The sequence below is a fragment of the Ambystoma mexicanum genome, chromosome 14 (genome assembly GCF_040938575.1).
Source record: "Ambystoma mexicanum isolate Mex_15411 chromosome 14, UKY_AmexF1_1, whole genome shotgun sequence".
In the NCBI taxonomy this organism is placed as follows: Eukaryota; Metazoa; Chordata; class Amphibia; order Caudata; family Ambystomatidae; genus Ambystoma; species Ambystoma mexicanum.
Genome location: NC_090940.1, coordinates 64,139,358 through 64,161,565, shown reverse-complemented (window position 1 = coordinate 64,161,565; position 22,208 = coordinate 64,139,358).

The following is a 22,208-nucleotide window of genomic DNA, read 5'->3' as shown; positions in this document are numbered from 1 at the left end:
AAACTTTCATGGCTCTGCCTTCTAGAAAGGATGTTATCCATGAGGTGGCTTGGTCTGAGAAATGTGCTGAGTGGGAGAGGTGTGAAATGAGGGTCTTGTGGTCCACTAGGCCAAACGCTGCTGAGAGGTCAAGGAGGAGGAGGGCGGGTTTACCTGTGTTCAGTATCTTAGTTATTTGGTTTTTAAGGTCCAGCAGAGCAGTCTCTGGTCTGTGGCCTTTGCGGAATCCTGACTGTCTGGTATCTAGGATGGAGTTTGTTTCAAGGTATAGTTGGATTTGGCTGTGTGCCACTTTGTCTAGAATTTTGAGAAGGAAAGGAACTGTTGTTATAGGCCTGTATTTGTTAGGCAGCATGGGGTTGAGAGTCAGCTTTTTTAAAAGTGGGCCACCCAAGCTTCTTTGAGACTGTCTGGGACGGAGCAGGTCTTGAATGAAGCATTAATGAATGTGGTAATGAGTGGAGCAAGTGGTTCAGCGCAGTCCTTGATTAACTTTGGAGGGCATGTATCGCCTTTACAGGTCGATGGTTTCAGATGTTTCAGGATGTCCAGGACTTCTAGTTCTGAGACTTCGTTGAAGGCAAATTTAGGGATGTTAATGGTTTTGCTAGAGGATGGAGAATGTGTGTGCTGACTCTGTTTCGGTAGGGTATTGTAGTGGTCAAGGATTTTGTTTTGTAAGAGGTCTATTTTGTTGAGCATGGTAGCTTGGATACTGTTGCATCACGCTTCATCCTTGGTGATCTCGTCAGTAGAGGTGGGAGGCACTGTAAGCTCTTTAAAAATGGTGAAGAGTTCTCTTGAGTGGGACCTAGAGTCTGATATTCGACGATTGTATGACTCAGATTTGACATTGAAGATGGCAGCTTTGTATTTTTTTGCGATGTCTTTGAATAAGTCTTCAGTGATGTTGCATGGGTTGGCCTGCCAATTTTTAAGCACCTGCCACTTGTTCTTACGCAGAGCTTGGAGGTCCTCTGTGAACCATGAGTTGGAATGGAAGGACTTTTTTCCTTTTTTTTCTTCTAGAGGAGCAATGGAATTTATTGCATTAGTGAGCGTAACCTTAAGAATGTCTGCTAGGATGTTTGGATCTTGTGAGAAAGGTGGGGCGAGGCATGGAGTGTTGCGAAGGGGGCGTAAATTGTCTGCAGTACATTTTTTGGAGCTTCTAGTTGAAGTGGCAGATTTATGTACTATGGTTTTTCTGGTAGGTGTCATGGGGATAGTGAATTGTATGCAGCTGTGATCTGTCCATTGGAGGAAAGTGTTGGAGGTGATAGAGGAGTTGCAATTATGGTCGGCCAGCTAGTCTAGAGTTCTACCTTTGGTGTGAGTGGGCGACACAATTGTTTGTGTTAAGTCTAAGTTGGAGAGGTCCTTAAGGAAAGAGATTGCTGTTTTATCCTTGGGGTCATTATAGCCTAGATTAAGATTACCTAGGAGTATGGTTTTGGTGGATTTGTTTTAAGTTTTCACTGAGCCTTTGAGTGATTTGCCCTTGAAAATAGGCTGGGAGTCCTGGGGGCCGGTAGATGACGTGGATGTTAATGGTGTTGTTGTGAGAGAGAGGTAGTTTGGCCGATAGTATGTCTGCATTATATTCCCATGTGTGGGGCGTGGGTCTGATATGATGGATGTCTTTGTAGATTAAGGCAACCCCCTGATTTTTTTGGTCTCTCTTGCCTAAGGATGGAGTAGCCTTCTGGCACGGCTAAGGTATGGAAGGGCCTGATGCTTCATGTAGCCAGGTCTCCGTGATGGCTAGCAGATCTAAGTCGAGACTGGAAATAAGCTCATTTATTTCCATGGAATGGGCGGTGTGCGGGCAAGTGTTAATAAGTGCGCATTTGAGGAGTGGCGCTACCTGGATTCTGTTAGGAGGCTGCTGTTTTGTTTGTTTTTTAGGCTTGGAGTTGGAAGGGATGGATGATTTAGGAGTGGGCGTAGTGCTGGTACATGGAATGAAGACTTGAGGATTGCTGGGTGTAGAGTTGTGAGAAACGGCTGTGTGGGAACCTAATCTGAGATTTCTGTGTGATATTGGAATGTGGTGACAGGAGAGGGTCCTATGTAGAGTGTGCGTCCTCGGTCTGCACAGTCTGGTGCAACTATTAGGTACAGAGGTGAGAGGATGCGTGATGTCAGGACTAGAGTGAGTAGGTGTGGAGTTGGTGTTCGACAGCATCATGATGCTGGAGCTAAGTAGGCAAGAGAGTAGATACTGTCTTCCATATATTGCTGTGGCGAGGAGTGTGCCTATGAATAGTAGTGTATTCATCTGGTGGTGTAGTCCTGATAACATGCTGGATTACTTGGTTATGAACGTACAAAGAAGCGGGATGGAGCAGCGGTGGTTCTGGTAGGGCGAGGCGCTAATTGCCTAAGGGATGTCAGGAGGAGGAAATATGCTTGAAACATTCAATGTCTACAAGTAAGTACTGAAGCATTTTAAATATTGAACATGAGACTTGAGCATTGCATTACGAAATTCAGTTTCTGGGGGCAGTGCGGAGCAGTCTTGGTTAGAACTGATCTACTCACGTAGCCTTCGAGTCCAGGGAGAACCTCGGTGAAGGAATGTTGGTCCGTGACTCCAGAGGTGAACAGGGGCAAACAGGAAGGGCCTTGCTCTCTGGGCCTTCCCCGCTTGGGCCGGCCTCCGCCTGCCGGCGGGATTCCTGGCAAGAAAAACGAGTCGCGTTGCTAGGCAACACAGTACACATCAATGGCGGCAGCCATTTTGGGAGGCTCTTTCGGCGGCATGCAGGCAATGGGCTTCGGGTGCCTGAAGAAATGCACGGCGCACTCGTGGGTGAGGGGCTCACCTAATGGAGCACAGGGAGTGCTTCACAGCGACTGCTCCAGCAGCGCTGTAGATGTGTGCCCGGCTGCTCCTGCAGACCGTGTTGTAGATAGGCGGTCGATCGGGGGGGGGGAGGCATCAAGGCTGGATCCTCACGGTGCGAGGAGGGCTCCTGCCCTGTAGAGTGGCTACCTGCAAAGAGGGGCAGGGGCAAACAGGAAGGGCCTTGCTCTCTGGGCCTTCCTCGGTTGGGTTGGCTTCCGCCTGCCGGCAGGCTTCCTAGCAGCAAAAACGAGTCACGTTGCTAGGCAACGCAGTACACATCAATGGCGATGGCCATTTTGGGAGGCTCTTTCGGCGGGGTGCAGGCAATGGGCTTTGGGTGCCTGAAGAAATGCACGGCACACTCGTGGGTGAGGGGCTCATATAATGGAGAACAGGGATGCTGACTGCAATCAGGGGCAACATGATGGTGTAGGGATGTGGGTTTGTGTAAGGTGTGGCCTTTTTGTACTCTTCCAGGGTGGATTGGGTGCACCTGTGCCCTCATTTCCCACACCTGAATGCACTTACTGGCTGCTTTCAGGTGGAGGTTTCACAACCTTGCTTTTGCTGGTAAGACCAGCAAATATTTACTGGTGTTACTGGCAAATACAGGCTCAGAATATACAGGTGATACCATTGTGCTGGTATTACCAGTGGTTATTACCAGATTTGGAGACCGTCCGGTATTTTCAGAGTCAGTAATGCCGGCGCTGGTAATTCCAGATGCATTGATACCGGTGTCAGTGATTCCGGCAACTGTGTTCAGGCATGCCCGTACTTGGCCAGTCTGGTAAAAGTGCCAGGAAATTTGATTACCGGCACTTTTACCATGTACGGATCAACTCAGAATGAGCCCCAATGCACTGATTTGGTGGCCACTTGTAAGTGTGATTATCCACCACTTGCTCAAAACCTATCATCCTGCATTCTTGACCTGTTATTTTCTGGAGAGCTATAGGAGTGGTATTTTATTCTGGAGCTTCTTTGCCACCATATAAAAAAAAAAAAAACACATGTACTAGCGACCCAGTGGCTCAATGGATGAGATGTTCCACCCGCAATTACATGAAAACAGTAGAGATATCTGTCTCTAGTGCCATGAAACCCCCACTCCCAAGGGGAATTAGTGGTTGCTAGTGAGCTGTGCATGGCAACATCACTTGAGGAACTTCACCAGCATCTAACCCAGGGCATTAACTGCCACATTTTCCCTAAATCTGAAGTGTTTCTAAAAGCATTAAAATATTGAGAAAAGAAAGAACACCTGGTGCAATGACGTGCTATATTTAGGACCCATTATGAGTATGGCAGCAAGAGTAAAAACACATGGGGGCTTCATTATGAGTTGGTGGTAAACCAGTGGTAAATCTGCTAATTTACCACCAAGCTCATTTACTGTTATCGCCACATGGTCCTGTGGCATTACCATGGGATTATCAGCTGGTAGGGTGGTGGTAAATCTTTTTTTTGTAATAGATAGGACTACAACTGCTCTACCACCATCCTCCAACATGAACCTACTGCTTGGTCCGACCACCGCTTCATCTCCTTCTCCATTCAGGGGAATGCACCTGCCAGTACTACTCCTGCCACCGACCGCAAAGCCTTGCCAGAAACAACCGCAACATAACACTGCAAAGCTTACGCTCACTATTCCATAATATCTTGTAATATCTTGGACCCTGCCAGCTACACAGACTTAGATGCAAATAAGCTAGTTCACCTATACAACAAAATGCTTGAGGCAGCAGTAGACAGCATTGCTCCCATTAAACTAAGCAAAGCTAAACCAGTAGCCCATCTTAATAAGTGGTTTATCCCTGAACTGAAAATCCTCTGGGATGCCAAAAAAAGTGGCAGAATCCACTTGGAGAAAAACGCCCAATTCCACCAACAAAGCGTTCTTCACCTCAGCCGCTTCTGCCCACAAAACAGCTACCCTCATCGCTAAGAAAGAGACCTATGACAATAGAATCCTTAATGCCAAATCTATCACTAAGGAGCTCTTCAATATCCTTAGGGAACTTCAGTCACCACCTCCTCCCCCCCGTCGGAAGCTTGTGTGAAAGACGCAGACTGGTGCGCAAAAATGCAAAAAGCTCTCGGAGACAAAATTGTCTTGATCCAATCCAAAATTGAGTTAAAAAAGAATAGCTTGGCCAAGAATGCCAGTACCTCTCCACCTCCTAATCACAAGATCCCTGTATGCCCACCCTTCTCCTTCTCTCTGGTTTCAGCCAAAGAAGTAGAAAATATCATCAAAGGCCTCAAACCTTCCAGATGCCAAAGGGATCTATGCCCAGCCACAATTATTCAGGAAGGTGCCAAGGACTTGGCCCCCTTCATAATTGCCATAATCAACTCCTCCATTGAAACTAGCTCAGTACCCAAAAGCCTTAAGGAGGCCTGGGTCATGCCCCTCTTAAAAAAAAAACAACCTAGACCCTATCAATCCCACTTACTACAGGCCCATCACCAACGTGCCCTACATCCTAAAGATTTTAGATAGAGTGGCCCATCTACAAATCCAGAAAAACCTGGAGGATAACAACCTACTGGGCCTCAGAAAATCAGGATTTAGGCCAAGGCATGGAACGGATACAACCCTGCTGGACCTCAAAATCCAAATGGATGAGGCGAAGGACATTGGTAAGCTGGCCATGCTTCTGCTGCTAGACTTATCAGCAGTTTTTGTCTTGTTGACCACCATATCCTCACCGAGCATCTGGCGACAGCAGCCGCCTTCTCTAGTGATGCATCCGCCTGGATAAAATCTTTCCTATCCAATCGCACCACTAGGGTCTTCACACCCTCGGCCTCAGCTGACCCTATTCCCATCTATTGTGATGTCCCTCAAGGATCGTGCGTATCACCAACGTTATACAATATATTCACAAAGCTCCTATTTGACCGTCTTGACAACATGGGTCTCACATACACAAATTAAGCTGATGATACCGAGGTTCTCATTACTCGGTCAGGGGGCTATGAAGAGGACTGGAAATGGATTAATGATTTATACTTGGAGATCCAGGCGTGGATGGCAGACCACAGCTTATGTCTCAACGATGAGAAAACTGAGCTCTTGCTTGTCGGTTCCCAACTACGACTAAACAAATTAGACCCTCGTTATCCATTCATCAACATTGATAGAAACCTGATCAAATTGGCCAAAGAAATCAAAACCTTGGGGTTTACTTGGACTCCATACTCTCTCTCAAAAAGCAAGTGAGGTTTGCAGACCGTCTGGTATTTTCAGAGTCATTAATACCAGTGCTGGTAATACCGGTGTCAGTGATTCGGGCGAATGTGTTCAGGCATGCCCGTACTTGGCCAATCCGATAAAAATGCCGGAAATTTGATTATCAGCACTTTTACCATTTACGGGCCAACTCAAAATTAGCCCCAATGCACTGATTTGGTTGACGCTTGTAAGTGTGATCGTCCACCACCTGCTCAAAAACTATCATCCTGCATTCTTGACCTGTTATTTTCTGGAGAGCTATAGGTGTGGTATTTTATTCTGGAGCTTCTTTGCCACCATATAAAAAAAATGTACTAGCGACCAAGTGGCTCTGCGAATCAGTGACCTCAAAGGATCAGAGGTTCCACACTCAATTGCATGAAAACAGTAGATATATTTGTCTCTAGTGCCATGAAACCCCCACTCCCAAAGGGAATTAGTGGTTGCTAGTGAGCTGTGCATGGCAACATCACTTGAGGAACTTTGCCAGCATCTAAACCCCAGGGCATTAACTGCCACATTTTTCCTAAATGTGAAGTGTTTCTAAAAGCATAAACATATCTAGAAAAGAAAGAACACCCAGTGCAATGCTGCTGCCATATTTAGGACCCATTATGAGTATGGCAGCAAGAGTAAAAATACATGGGCCTTCATTATGAGTTGGTGGTAAACCAGTGGTAAATCTTCTAATTTACACCCAAGCTCATTTACTGTTATTGCCACATGGTCCTGTGGCATTACCATGGAATTATGAGCTGGTAGGGTGGTGGTAATACTTTTTTTTGTAATAGATAGGACTATAACTGCTCTACCACCATCCTTCAACATGAACCTACTGCTTCGTCTGACCACCACTTTATATCTCCTTCTCCAACCAAGGGAATACACCTGCCAGTACTACTCCTGTCCCTACCTGCAAACCCTTACCAGAAACAACTGCAACATAACACTGCAAAGCTTACGCCCACTATTCCATAAAATCTTAGACCCTGCCAACTACACAGACTTAGATGCAAATAAGCTAGTCAACCTCTTCAACAAAACGCTTGAGGCAGCAGTAGACAGCATTGCTCCCATTAAACTACCCAAAGCTAAACCAGTAGCCCATCTTAACAAGTGGTTTATCCCTGAACTGAAAATCCTCTGGGACGCCAAAAGAGTGGCAGAATCCACTTGGAGAAAAATTCCCAATTCCACTAACAAAGCGTTCTTCACCTCAGCCGCTTCTGCCCACAAAACAGCTACCCTCATCGCTAAGAAAGAGACCTATGACAATAGAATCCTTAATGCCAAATCTAGCACTAAGGAGCTCTTCAATATCCTTAGGGAACTTCAGTCACCACCCCCACATCCCCTCGTCGGAAGCTTGTGTGAAAGACGCAGACTGGTGCGCAAAAATACAAAAAGCACTCGGAGACAAAATTGCCTTGCTCCAATCCAAAATTGAGTTTAAAAATAATAGCTTGGCCAAGAATGCCAATATCTCCCCACTTCCTAACCATAGGACCCCTGTATGCCCACCTTTCTCCTTCACTCTGGTCTCACCTAAAGAAATAGAAACTATAATCAAAAGCCTCATACCGTCCAGATGTCAAGGGGATCTATTCCCAGCCAGAATCATTCAGGAAGGTGCTGTCATAATCAACTCCTCCTTTGAAACTTGCTCAGCAGCCAACAGCCTTGAGGAGGCCTGGGCCATGCCCCTCTTAAAAAAAAAAAAAAAAAACTAGACCCTAAGAATCCCACTAACTACAGGCCCATCACCACCGTTGCCTACATCCTAAAGATTTTAGATAGAGTGGCCTAGCTACAAATCCAGAAACACCTGGAGGATAACAACCTACTGGGCCTCAGACAATCGGGCTTCAGGCCAAGGCATGGAACAGAAACCGCCCTGCTGGACCTCAAAATACAAATGCATGAGGCAAAGGGCAATGGTAAACTGGCCATGCTCCTGCTGCTAGACTTATCGACAGCTTTTGATCTTGTTCTCAACCAGCTCCTCACTGAGCATCTGGCGACAGCAGCCTCCTTCTCTAGCGATCCATCCGCCTGGATGCAATCTTTCCTATCCAATCGCACCACTATGGTCTTCGCACCCTCAGCCTCAGCTGACCCTATTCCCACCTATTGTGGTGTCCCTCAAGGATTGTGCGTATCCCCAACGCTATACAATATATTCCCGAAGCTCCTATTTGACATTCTTGACAACCTTGGTGTCAAATACACAAATTAAGCTGACAATACCCAGGTTCTCATTACCCGGTCAGGGTGCTATGAAGAGGACTCGAAACTGATTAATGATTTATACTTGGAGATCCAGGCATGGATGGCAGACCACAACTTATGACTCAACGACGAGAAAACTGAGCTCTTGCTTGACAGATCCCAACTACGACTAAACAAATTAGACCTTTGTGATGCATCCATCAACATTGATGGAAACCTGATCAAAGTGGCCAAAGATATCAAAACCTTGGGGGTATACTTGGACTCCACACACTCGCTCAAAAAACAAATGAATGCCACTGAATCCGCAAGGGCCTACACCAACAAGCTGATCAATGCTTGCAAGTCATTCTCGCGCCCAATAGCGTCATTACCGTAGCCAAGGCACTAGTGCTATCCAAAATCGACTACTGTAACACCCTCTTCCTAGGCACTTCTGAGCGTAACCTTAACAAACTCCAGGTTCTCCAAAACACTGCCTTAAGATCTGCAGGGAGCATTCTTCGTCCCACTCACATCACTAGCTTCAGACAGAACTCCCACTGGCTCCAGTACGAGACAGAATCATGCTTCTATCACTTGTCATCATCCATAAGTGCCTACCGAAGTCTGCTCCCAAGTACTTGGCAGTTAAATTCAACAAACGCCAATCAGCTAGACCAACCAGAACCATGTATTCGCACTGTGTCACCATTCCCAAATTCAATTAAAAAAAAGCGGGAAGAACACGCTTCGCTGTCTTAGCCGACAAACAGTGGAATGCCCTACCTCTCAACCTCAGAATGGAACCCTCGTTCTGGACCTTTAGAGCCTAAGTTAAGACCTGGCTCGCTGATAAGAGTTGCTAATGTCTGACTAACTCGCACCTAACTATCGCCTGCTTATTTTCATTGTATTTCATTCGGCAACACTTAGCAACTCTGTTTTGCAGCTACGCAGCGACCATCATGCAACCCCAGTCATTCACACTTGTTGTTTTTGTTGCTCTTGTATACTCTGAATGATGCATGTAACATGTAACATTTGCTCTATAGTGCCCAGTTACCTCAGGGTTCGGCGCGTGGTATAAATAAAGAAACTAAACTAAACTACAAGTGGATTTTGATGCATTTACCTTGAGCGGTAATACCATGTGGTAAATTCACAGATTCTTGGAGGTAATGTGGACAATATAACTCCATCATATTGCTGGCGGTGATTCCTCTGCTTCACCTTCAAGCTTTGAATTCGGTGGTGTGGTAAAGTGGCAGTAATTCAATAAAGCAAAGAAAAGTGGTGGTAACTGATTCCCACCACTTGTTTGCTGCTCCGCTGGACTCTTAATGAGGCTATGGGTATTTTAAATACTGCTTCTCCGTAAAACATGACCCAATTATGAGTCAGGATCACATTCGGCATTTCAGCATTCAGCTATGTAGTATTCCATCAGGTAAAACCCCAGGAAATACATTATATGCACCCCATGCAGTACATTATATGCACCCCATGTAGTGAATGATATGCACCCCATGCAGTGCATGATATGCACCCGACAGTACATGATATGCACTCCAAGCAGTGCATTATATACACCCGACGCAGTACATTGTAAGCACCCCACACAGTACTTTATATGCACCCCACGCAGTACTTTATATGCATCCCATGCATTGCATGATATGCACCACATGCAGTACATTATATGCACCCCATGCAGTGCATGATATGCACCCCATGCAGTACATGGTATGCACCCCAGGCAGTACATGAAATGTACCCCATGCAGTACATTATATGCAATGCATGATATGCACCCCATGCAGTACATGATATGCACCCCATGCAGTACATGATATGCACCCCATGCAGTACATATGCACCCCATGAGTGCATGGTATGTACCCCATGCAGTACATGAAATGCAATCCATGCAGTGCATTATATGCACTCCACACAGTACATTATATGCACCCAATGCAGTGCATTATATGCACCACATGCGGTGCTTGATATGTACCCCATGCAGTGCATGATATGTACCCCATGTAGTAAATCATATGTACCCCATGCAGTACATGATATGCACACCATGCAGTGCATTATATGCACTCCACCCAGTACATCATATGCACCCCATGCAGTGCATTATATGCACCACATGCAGTGCAGGATATGCACCCCATGCAGTGCATGTGTACCCCATACAGTACATGATATGTACTCCATGCAGTACATTACATGCACCCCATGCAGTGTATGTGTGCCCCAGGCAGTACATCATTTGCACCCCATGGAGTGCATTATATGTGCCCCACGCAGCACCACTCCTCCCCCACCTATTCCTCCTTCACTCCTCATTGAAATCACTTCTTCTTCACTCCCCTCCCTGACACCTTTCCCCCTCTCTCCTTTCTCACCCTCCTCCCTGTTCTCTTTCTCTTTATCTCTTTCCATCTCTCCCAAGAGCTCCTCTCTTTCTGTTACTCTTTTCACTCGTCACTCTTTCCTTCTCTTTCCTTCCCCACCCCCTCCTCTCCTCTCCTTTCTTACATGCAAATTGTTCTGTATGCCGACTTTATGGCTTGATTCATGTATACTGTTATTGCTTCTACTATTTCATGTTTTATATGGTTTTTGTTGTTAACTGTAAAGCGCCTTGTATTAAGGTGCTATACAAAACAATAAATATAAATACAAATACATTATATGCACCCCATTAAGTGCATTATATACACTGTATGCAGTGCATGATATGTACCCCTTGCAGTACATTAAATGCACCCCATGCAGTACATGATATGTACCCCATGCAGTACATTATATGCACTTATGCAGTTAATTGTATGCACCCCATGCATTACATGATGCATTGCATGCAGTACATATATACCCCATGCAGTACATTATATGCACCCCATGCAGTGCATGATATGCACCCATGCAGTACATTAAATGCACCCCGTGCAATACATGATATTTACCCCAGGAAGTACATGATATGTACCCATGCAGTACATTATATGCACCTCATGCAGTGCATTGTATGCACCCCATGCAGTATATGATATGCACTGCATGCAGTACATATATACCCCATGCAGTACATTATATGCACTCCATGCAGTGCATGATATGCACACCATGCAATGCATATGTAGCCCCCTGCAGTATATGATATGTACCCCATGCAGTACTTTATATGCACCCCATGCAGTACATTATATGCACTCCATGCAGTTCATGATAAGTTACCCATGCAGTACATTATATGCACCTCATGCAGTGCATTGTATGCACCTCATGCAGTACATGATATGCACTGCATGCAGTACATATATACCCCGTGCAGTACATGATATGCACCCGATGCAGTGCATTTGTACCCCATACAGTACATGCTATGTACCACATGCAGTACATTACACGCACCCCATGCAGTGCATATGTACCCCATCCAATACATCATTTGCACCCCATGGAGTGCATTATATGTGCCCCACGCAGTACCACTCCTCCCCCACCTATTCCTCCTTCCACTCCTCATTGAAATCACTTCTTCTTCACTCCCCTCCCTGACACCTTTCCCCCTCTCTCCTTTCTCACCCTCCTTCCTGTTCTTTTTCTCTTTATCTCTTCCCATCTCTCCCAAGAGCTCCTCTCTTTCTGTTACTCTTTTCACTCATCACTCTTTCCTTCTCTTTCCTTCCCCACCCCCTCCTCTCCTCTCCTTTCTTACATGCAAATTGTTCTACATGCCGACTTTATGGCTTGATTCATGTATACTGTTATTGCTTCTACTATTTCATGTTTTATATGGTTTTTGTTGTTAACTGTAAAGCGCCTTGTATTAAGGTGCTATATAAAACAATAAATATAAATACAAATACATTATATGCACCCCATTAAGTGCATTATATACACTGTATGCAGTGCATGATATGTACCCCTTGCAGTACATTAAATGCACCCCATGCAGTACATATGTACCCCATGCAGTACATTATATGCACTTCATGCAGTTAATTGTATGCACCCCATGCAGTACACGATGCACTGCATGCAGTACATATATACCCCATGCAGTACATTATATGCACCCCATGCAGTGCATGATATGCACCCATGCAGTATTATATGCACTCTATGCAGTGCATATGTACCCCATGCAGTACCTTATATGCACCCCATGCAGTACATTATATGCACCCCACACAGTACATTATATGCACCCCATGCAGTGCATGATATGTACCGCATGCAGTCATTATATGCACCCCATGCAATGCATGATATGTACCCCTTGCAGTACATTAAATGCACCCCATGCAGTACATGATATGCACCCCATGCAGTACATATATACCCCATGCAGTACATTATAGGCACCCCATGCAGTGCATAATATGCACACCATGCAATGCATGATATCTACCCCCATGCAGTATATGATATGTACCCCATGCAGTACCTTATATGCACCCCACACAGTACATTAAATGCACCCCATGCAGTACATATTTACCCCAGGCAGTACATGATATGTACTCCATGCAGTACATTATATGCACCTCTTGCAGTGCATTGTATGTACCCCATGCAATACATGATATGCACTGCATGCAGTACATATATACCCCTTGCAATACATTATATGCACCCCATGCAGTGCATTATGTGCACCCCATGTAGTACATTATATGCACCCGATGCAGTAAATTATATGCCCCCCATGCAGAACATAAGTACCCTGGGCAGTATATTATATGCACCCCATGCAGTGCATTTCTCATGCAATCCCAGCGTTCCATTACACAGTATTTTAAAAATAGGATGTCTTTGAAATATCACATTTCTACCATCGCCAGCATCCTCATAATGAGTCCCCCAGGGACGTCTTCTAGCAGCAATACTGCAGAGCTAAAAAGAAGCACAGATTGCAGCATGTCACCCTGGGTATCGGATGCATTCTTCTGTTCAGACAATGGGTCGATTTCTCATGAAACCACTCATCTAAAAATAATGCAAGGAATACGTTTTTTTAGATGCCTATTTTAGGAAATGCGCAAGTCGCCCTATTCATAGGCGTGACCTGCGCAAATGACCTACTGGCCAGCCCCCTTGCATACATTACCATGACCGGTTCCCAGAGCCCACGTGGCTGCTGGGAGAACCTCACGCAGCCAGGGGCCCTACATTGGTCTATCACCGTGGAATGGAAATAATAAGAAAAGCCTTTCTAGCTCCCTTTGAGGAATAGATATGCTAGCTGCATGGCAGCGGTTCATACTGCCACTGGTCTGCTAAAAGGGTAGAAAAGGACATCATGCACTGTGCACCCCCTGCACTGGGTCAACCCTGTCTCAGGGGATGGGGTTTGTTTTCTGGTCATTTTACAGCAGAGCACAATTGCAAGTTCAGCATGCGCTTTAAAATGCCACACAATGGCCCATGATTTGAGAATAGGCAGAACCAGGGTGCAATGGGAAATCTGAAAGTGTGCAAATATGTTGCGCATATTCAGGTGTGCTTTCTGCATTCTACACAATTTATTTTTGGGAGAAGTGAAGTCGACGTGTTAACGCATTGTGCCACTTGCATATGCAAATTAGGAATGTGAGAATTGGCCCCAGTGTAATGTGACATTTGTGTAGCGCCTTCATGCATTGGTATGGCCTCAAAGCGCTGTAGGTGAACGCCCTTGGCGGACCAAAGTCCAAGCTATGAGAGATTGGTCTGAGTGATTTAGAATGCGTGTGTGCGTTTGAGCCCATACGAGGTTGGTAGGTAGGCGTGGCTAAGTCCCTGCTAGCGAGACAAGTAGAACTAGCTTGTGGTTGGGTGGTGTAAAGACTGCCGGAAACTATGCAAGTCATGGAGACTGATTATGTGCCCAGATAGACCAGATTTGTATCGTGGGAGATGTGTGAAATGAGATCAGGTAGCGTGTGATTGCAGATTTGTAAGGGTGGGTGGTCGTACCTTGGAAGGCATTCGGCAATCATCCATCGAGATGGAGTGCGATACGTACACATGATGGGGTACAGGTCCTATAGTGCGGGTCTAAGGGGATCCTTTCTGTGCATGCTTGGACTTTTCTTGGAGTCGCCTTGGGTGATTCCTCGATGCCCCAGCCTACCTGTCATTGCCAATGCCGATGAGGGGAGTAAAGTCTTCCCTGAGTCCCCATGACCTTCACCATGCTTCCCCATTCCTGTCTTGACCCACTTTCCTTTTCAACAGACCAAAGGCTGGCTATCTCTGTGAGCAGGGTCACAATTCAACTCTACCCAGAGAAGGATTGGCACAGCCATAACGGTGATGGGCGCAGTACAGAACACTAAACCAGTTTCAGGTGAATCAGGACGAGCTAAACCAATGTAATGTATCGACTCCTACAACTGGAGTTTACTTTTACAACAAGTAAAGCCGAAAAACCTCAGAAATTCACCAGTTATGGTAAGGTAAGCAACCATAGCTCTCGCCACCACCATGCACTGCTAAGACTAACTCCCAGCACATCAAAGATGACATCACAAATGTCATTTGCCGATAACCCTGAGGCTTGTTCAACACTAGAGGTAGGGTCATAAATCATCTCCATAATTCATCTGCACGCTGACTCCACACCTAAAGCAATGTAGTGTGATCATGTTTACTAAAGAGCATCGCCTACTTTGCGGCCCATCCTTGCTCAGCACGGCCATATGGTGGTAACGGAGAGTCAGGCCTGGTGGAGTTGTACTAAGCTGCTCTTGCAGCAAAGATCCAAAGATCAGAGAACGAGCTGCTACTGTTGCACCGCTGTGCTCAGGCAATTTCTTGACATAATCACTTGTTGCCATGGAAATGTGGAAGACGCTCTCACCTCCAATGCATATCAGCCCAACCTTTCTCTGTTCTCAATTTATCATCCTTTTATTTTGTGTGTGCACACACAGCTTCTTTGTGACTCAACCTTCCTTTACATCAGGCATCGGATTCAAATTAAATATTCTATACTGATATGATATGATATGATGATATGATATGGCATTTGTAACGCGCCTATACACAAGTGTTTCAAGGCGCGACGAGACAAGGGGGGGAAACAAAGGGAGACAGACAACGATCCTACTAGGCCAGGTATCATTCAGATCGCGCAAGTGCGAGGGTAGAGGGGAAAGGGAGAAGTGCAAGGGGGAAAGGGAGGGGGGAAAGTGCATTACAGGGTCAATAGCATACAGGAAATAACAAGGGCCAACTAGTGGCAGTGCGAGTAAGTGCAGATAAGTGCTGGGAAGGCAGGGCTGTGGGATACAGACACAGTCCCGTAGTGCAGGGAGTGCCAGGGAGGCAGTGCAGGGGAGAGTGGCTGGGCCAAGGACCGAGAACGGCGAGTGGCCCAGTTGCAGATTCAGTGCAGTTTCAGTAACTTTAGCAGGGGAGAGGGGAGAGAAAGCGGAGGCGAAGATGAAGGTTTTGAGGTGCTCCCGGAACCGGAGATGGTTCTCCTCAAGTTTCAGGGAGGCAGGGAGGCTGTTCCAGAGGGAGGCTCCTGCAGCGGAGAGAGATCTGCCACCAACTCATTGTTTGGAGAAGCGGCTGACCCTGAGGGAGTTGGAGGCGGATGAGCGAAGAGCTCGAGAAGGAAGTTATTTAGGAAGAGAGAGTTGAAGGTATTTTGGCCCAAGGCCCCAGAAGGCCTTGTGGACAATGCAGAGGGTTTTGAACTTGATCCTCACAGTCACTGGGAGCCAGTGTAGTGATTTCAGTCCTGGAGAGATACGGTCCCTGGGCTTGAGGCCAAGGACAAGTCTCGCAGTCCTGTTCTGGATGAGTTGCAAAGGGCGGAGAGTAGAGACAGGCAGATTTAGATAGAGGATGTTACAGTAGTCCAGCTTCGAGAGAACCAGGGCTCTAGAGACAGTGAGCTTCTGGGGGAAGGAGAGGAAAGGAAGGATACCTCTGAGGAGGTGTAGCTGGGAGTGTGACTTCTTAGAGACGTCAGATATGTGAGGAGAGAAGGAGAGTGTGGAGTCGAAGATGACCCCAAGGTTTTTTGCCTTGCAGGTAGGATATTAAAGATGCAGGATGTGTGGATGGAGTTATGAAATGTTTTCAGCCACAAAAAGATCTGCATCGGAAGTGTCTGCACTGGCATTCTCAGGCAATGTGATTTTTGTAATAATAATGACAACACTGTTCATTCATTGTGTAACATATTTGATCGTTTTGACAACTTGGGTGTCACCTATACGAATTAGGCATATGACACCCAGGTCCTCATCATGCTGACGGGATGCTACGATAATGACTCCGAATTGATAAATGAAATCTACCTTGAAATCCAGGTCTGGATGTCTGCCCATAGCCTTTGTCTAGATGACAACAAGACGGAGCTCCTAATCATTCGATCACAAGCACGTCTAAACAAACTCGACAAACAGTACAAGACTTTCAATATTGACGGAAACACCATCAAAGTGGCGAATGAGGTCAAAACTTTAGGAGTTTATCTAGACTCTACCCTCGCCCTCAAGAAACAAGTGAAAGCCGCAGCCTCTACAACAGCTTACACTAATAAACTGATCAACGCTTGCAAACCATACCGGTCTATAAATAGCTGCCTCACATTAGCCAGGGCTCTAATGTTATCAAAGCTGGACTACTGTTATACGCTCTTCCTAGGCTCTTCAGAACGGAACCTCAACAGACTCCACGTCCTCCAGAATATTGCACTTAGATCAGCACTGAACATTCCCTGCTCTCACCACATCTCGGCCATCAGACGGGACACCCATTGGCTCCCAGTGCGAGAGAGATTCTCTTTGCGCTCTCTCGTCATCACAAATGCCTGTCGAATACAGCCCCCAAATACTTGGCGGACAAATTCTCCAAAAATGTACCAACTAGACCTACTTGATCATACTACACTCACCGCCTCAACATCCCAAAGTACAAACTAAAAACTGCAGGTGGTTCCAGCTTCCCGGTCCTCGCCGCTAAATACTGGAACTCTCTCCCTCTTACCATTGGAGCTGAACCATCCTTCTGGTCATTCAGAGCCAAAGTTAAAGACTGGCTCTTTACCAACCAAACCTAAAATAAGCTTCGAGATCTTTGCCTCCTTACCCGTTATGTAGCTTCGCATCCTAACCATTGATTTAATGCACTTACACATGCTGTACACGTCTTGTATTTGTATTCGCTGACTTGTCGACTGACTTGTAACCATTGTCGTCCAGCTGCCTGGTCCTTATTCTCAACTGTTTATGTATGTATGTCAACCAACCTGTAACCTCTGTTGACAAGATGACAGTCCTTTGCTTCTGTATGCATCTGCAACGTCCTGTAAGTTCCAGCACCCAGTTACCCCAGGGTTAGGTGTGCTTTACAAATAATAAACGAAACTAAACTAAACTAATAAGCATGTCGGCATCATCTCTCGCTCTCGATTAGTTATAGCGTGACTACCATTGTTGAATCATGTAGCATACCTTTTATGAATACATGGTTTATCTGCCTGTTTCTCATACGGCAGCCACACTGCCAAATTATATGGCCTGCCCATATCCTTAAAGTTTATCATGGAGGGTTTGTATACCTTTTTTTGTTTGAACCCAAGTGTAACGATGAAGAAATAGAAACAAGACACACAGGACAACTCTGGAGGCCAGGCAGTGGCAGCAAAGCCGACACTGCTGTACCTGTCAATATGGTGCCATTGTCAAAAGTGGCATCTGCTGTCCACATGGATTTGCTGTATCATACGTCTCTAGCCCAAGAAGAGATCCCCCCCCCCCAATAACGCAAATTCTTTTTAAGGACTTTGGGGTGGCACGTTGTACCCCTTTTGTTCTTTGTATGCTGCCAACATGGATGCAGGAGCTACAAGGAACTGTGGGTCAGCGGCTAATCACAAATGAGTGAGAGTTGCATTTAATTAATGTTAATATTACTCAAACATTACTGTAGTCTGACTAACTCAATTGGCAGTTCTGTTCAATGGAACAATATGTTACATTACAAACTTATATCATCCTACATGTGGCACATTCCCCATCCATCCACCCATGCATCCATCCATGCATCCATCAGTCCATGCATCCATCCATCCATCCACCCACCCATCTATCTATCTACTCATCCATGCATCCATCCATTTACCCATCCATTCATGATATGTTATGATATGATAAGTCATTTATAACACGCCTGAACACAAGTGTTTCTAGGCGCGACAAGACAAGGGAGGGTAGACAGAGCGAGGACAAGACAAATGATCTTACTAAGCATTGTATCATTCAGATCGTTCAAGTGCGAGAATGAGAAGTGCAAGGGGAAAGAGAAGGGGGAATGCAAGGGAGAGGGGAGGGGAAAAGAGGGCAGCAATGCTCTGAGTAAGTGCAGCCAGGGCAGCACGGCTCTGGGTATTGCAAGAAGAACAAGGGACTGTAGGGTTACCGTTACAGCCCCCAAGTGTGTGGTAGGCCCGGAGGCAGTGCAAGGGTGACCTATCAAGAAAGAGTCTGGTACCAAGTGAAACTCTGATGGTAGGCAAGCAACCAGTCGGTACAGCAGAAAGGTAGGTTAGCAGGGGAGGGAGAGAGAGAAAGCAGAGAAGAGAGGAACGTTGTGAGCTATTTCCAGAACTTCAGGTGGTCTGGCTCAAGTTTGAGAGGGGCAGGGAGGCCATTCCAGCGGGAGGGAAGTACAGAGGAGAGAGATCTACCCCTACTCTCTGCCTGGACAAGCGTCTAACCCTTAGAGAGTTGGAGGCAACTGAGCAAACGGTTCGAGAAGGAAGGTATTTTGGAAGATGTGTGTTCTATGTAGTGTAGGACCCGGCCCCAGAAAGACTTGTGGACAATGCAAGCATTCTTGTACCTGGTCCTTGCAGCCACCGAGACTCAGTGGAGAAATTTCAGGGCTGGAGAGATGTAGTCCCTTGGCTTGAGGCCAAGGATAAGGTTTGAAGGCCTGTTCTGGATTAGTTGCAGAGGGCTAAGAGTAATGGAAGGCAGATTGAGAAAGAGGCTGTTGCAGTAGTCCATGCTAGAGAGAACCAGAGCTCAGGAGACAGTAGGCCTCATTATGACGATGGTGGTAGCCATGCCGGTAAATACCGGCATGGCTGCCACCAAAGTCATTTTTTTCCAGTGCCTGGGAATGGGGAGCTAACGGGGCATTACAGCCCTGGCGGTCCCTCCAGAAAAAAGAAAATCCCCATTCCCATCGAGTCCCATTGAACTCAATGGGAATGGGGAGGACGGATGCACCAGCACTGTGTGCAACAGGCGGTGCATCCATCATGGTCTGCTCGCAGAACTCGTAGTTTGCCAGTCTGGAAACAACGGTACCGGCAAGCTTACCTTTACCGTTGTTTTTCCCGACCGACAAACTCGTAATGATGCCCAGTGAGATTCTGAGGGAAAGTTAGAAAGGAAAGAGTCCCTTTCAGGAGGTGCAGCTGGTAGTGGGACTTCTTGGCAACGTCCGAGATGTGAGGAGAGAAAGAGAGAGTGGAGTCGAAGATGACACCAAGGTTTTTTGCCTAGCAAGAAGGCGAAGGAAGAGGGCCTAAGGTGGGCGGCCAGAGTGAGAGAGTTAAAGCAGGGGCAGGGGTCCCAATGAGAAGGATCTCAGTCTTATGGGCATTAAGGCAGAGATTGTTGGAGATGCACCAATCCTGCATCGCGGATAGAGAGTTAGGAAAGAGTGACAGAGTAGAGGAGGCTGAGAGGAGCCTGAAGGAAAGCTGAGTGTCATCCGCATAACACTGAAAGTTAGAAGAGAAGATAGAGATCAGGTGAGCCAAAGGGGCCAAAGTAGAGGTTGAAAAACCAGGGTGAGAGTATAGAGCCATGGGGAATGCCACAGGTAGAGAGAGAGGTGGCAGAAAGAAAGGGACCAAGTTGGACCTGGGAGGGGTGGTCCAAGAGGAAGGAGGTCAGCCACTCCAGAGCCTGATCCATGATGCCCAGGTTCTCACGGAGTCAATTGATCAGGATGGCATGGTTGACCATGTAGAAAGCAGAGGGAAGATCAAGGAGGATGAGGGCAGAAGGAATGCTGGAATCAAGGTTAGGGAGCAGATCTTCACAGGTGTTCAGGGGAGCAGTTTCCATGCCTCTGGCAGCTCTGAAGCCAGACTGATGGTCATGGAGACAACCATTCAATTCAGTGTGGAGAGCAAGCTGGGAGATGGCCAGCTTTTCTAAGAGTTTTCCCAGGAAAGGGGTGATGGAGAATGGGTGATAGTTTGCCAGGCAGGTAGGATCAGCAGACAGCTTCTTGAGGAGGGGATGCACAAGGGAGTGCTTAAGGGGAGAGGGGAAGTTCCAGTGGCAAAAGAGTGATTACAGAAATCGGCCCAGGCTGGAGCAAGGGTGTCAGTATGGTCCCTAATGGTTCTAGAGGAGCAGGGGAGCACCGGTTTGGATGACACTATCATAGATCGGACTTGTCTAGAAACCTTGTTAGGGAAAGGAAGAGGAGATAGAGGACAGGATGTCCTGAGTTTTATCAAAGAAGTGAGAGGCCAGAGCTGTCTACAAGGTCTGGCAGGGAACATTAGAGGTAGACACTGCAACAGGATTGGCCAGTTCCTTGCAGATTTTAAAGAGTTTGGCTGTGTTGTTAGAGGCTGCAGAGACGCAGGCTTGAATATGTGCTGTCTTCTTGGACAGGACAGAGTCTGTATTGCCTTTGGAGGAGGCGGCAGGCCAGTTTGTCAGAGGATGCGCTCAAAGCCCTCCACTTCCTCTCAGCCACCCTGCACTTGCGTTTCAGGACGGCGAGGTCGGAATCATACCGAGAGTTGCACTTGGAGGAAGGCTCTGCTGGATTCTCATGACAGAGCAAACGGCTCGAGAAGGAAGGTATTTTGGAAGGCAAGGATGTCCTGGGTGTTGGAAATAGAAAGATGCAGATTAGAAAGGGCCGTGTCAGGGTGTGAGTCAGCCACAGCAGTAGGAGGAGCAGAGAAAGTAGAAACAAAGGCATCCACTCACACACGCTTCATGGGCCGAATGACCGTAAAGGTAGGTGGCAGTGCTGGGAGGGGCTGGCCTTAGGGATAGAGCGTTTCAGATGAGAGGAGAGCAGAAAGGGGTCAGTCAAAGGGAAAGCAGTGGTGAGAGGTTTAGAGAGGGCAATGTCTGAGGTGATGAGAACATCCAAAGTATGGTCTGGCAAAGTGTGTCTGGCCCGAGGGCAGAATGGAAAGAGAGAGTGTGTTGCAGGGGTTGCGCAAAAGGCCATAGGAGGGATTAGAAGCATCCAAGTGGATGTTGAGATCTCAGACGAGGAGAAGTAGAGGTAAGGAGAGAAGAGGAGAGGTTGGCCCATAGAGAGAGGAAGAGGGCGCCTTGGCCAGGTGGCCTGTAGCTGGTGGTCACAGTTAGAGAGAGGTTAGGAGAGAAAGAGAGGCTGCAGACCAGGCATTCAAAAGAGGAGTAGGCCTGGGTAGGGGTGACGGAGGCCGGGACCCACGCCGGAACGATCAGGGCTACTCCACCTCCAGGATGGTTGGTTCTGGGTTCATGAGGATCTTGTAGCCCACAGGGAGGAGAGTGTCAAAACATGTGGCAGAACTGACCGTAAACCAGGTCTTGGTGAGAGCAAGGACATCTAGGTTGAGTTCTTCGATGAGGTAACAGATGTCAGAGGAGTGTTTTACAGCAGAAAGAGTTTACAGCATCAGGAGCAGGTTGTCACATTTGAATGACTTTGGTGGAGGGGTACAGGCTTAGGGTACACCCTGCAGATGTAGTAGAGGGGCCCAAGGGAGGGCAGAGGGTGAAGATGAGGGTGCCAGAGGGGTGGCAGAAGCAGTAGCAGGAGAAGGGAGGAAATTGATAAGATGCAGCAACGCCTTTTTTTTCCAAAAGGAGGAGATTGGGCTGAGGGCCCAGAGCCAAGACA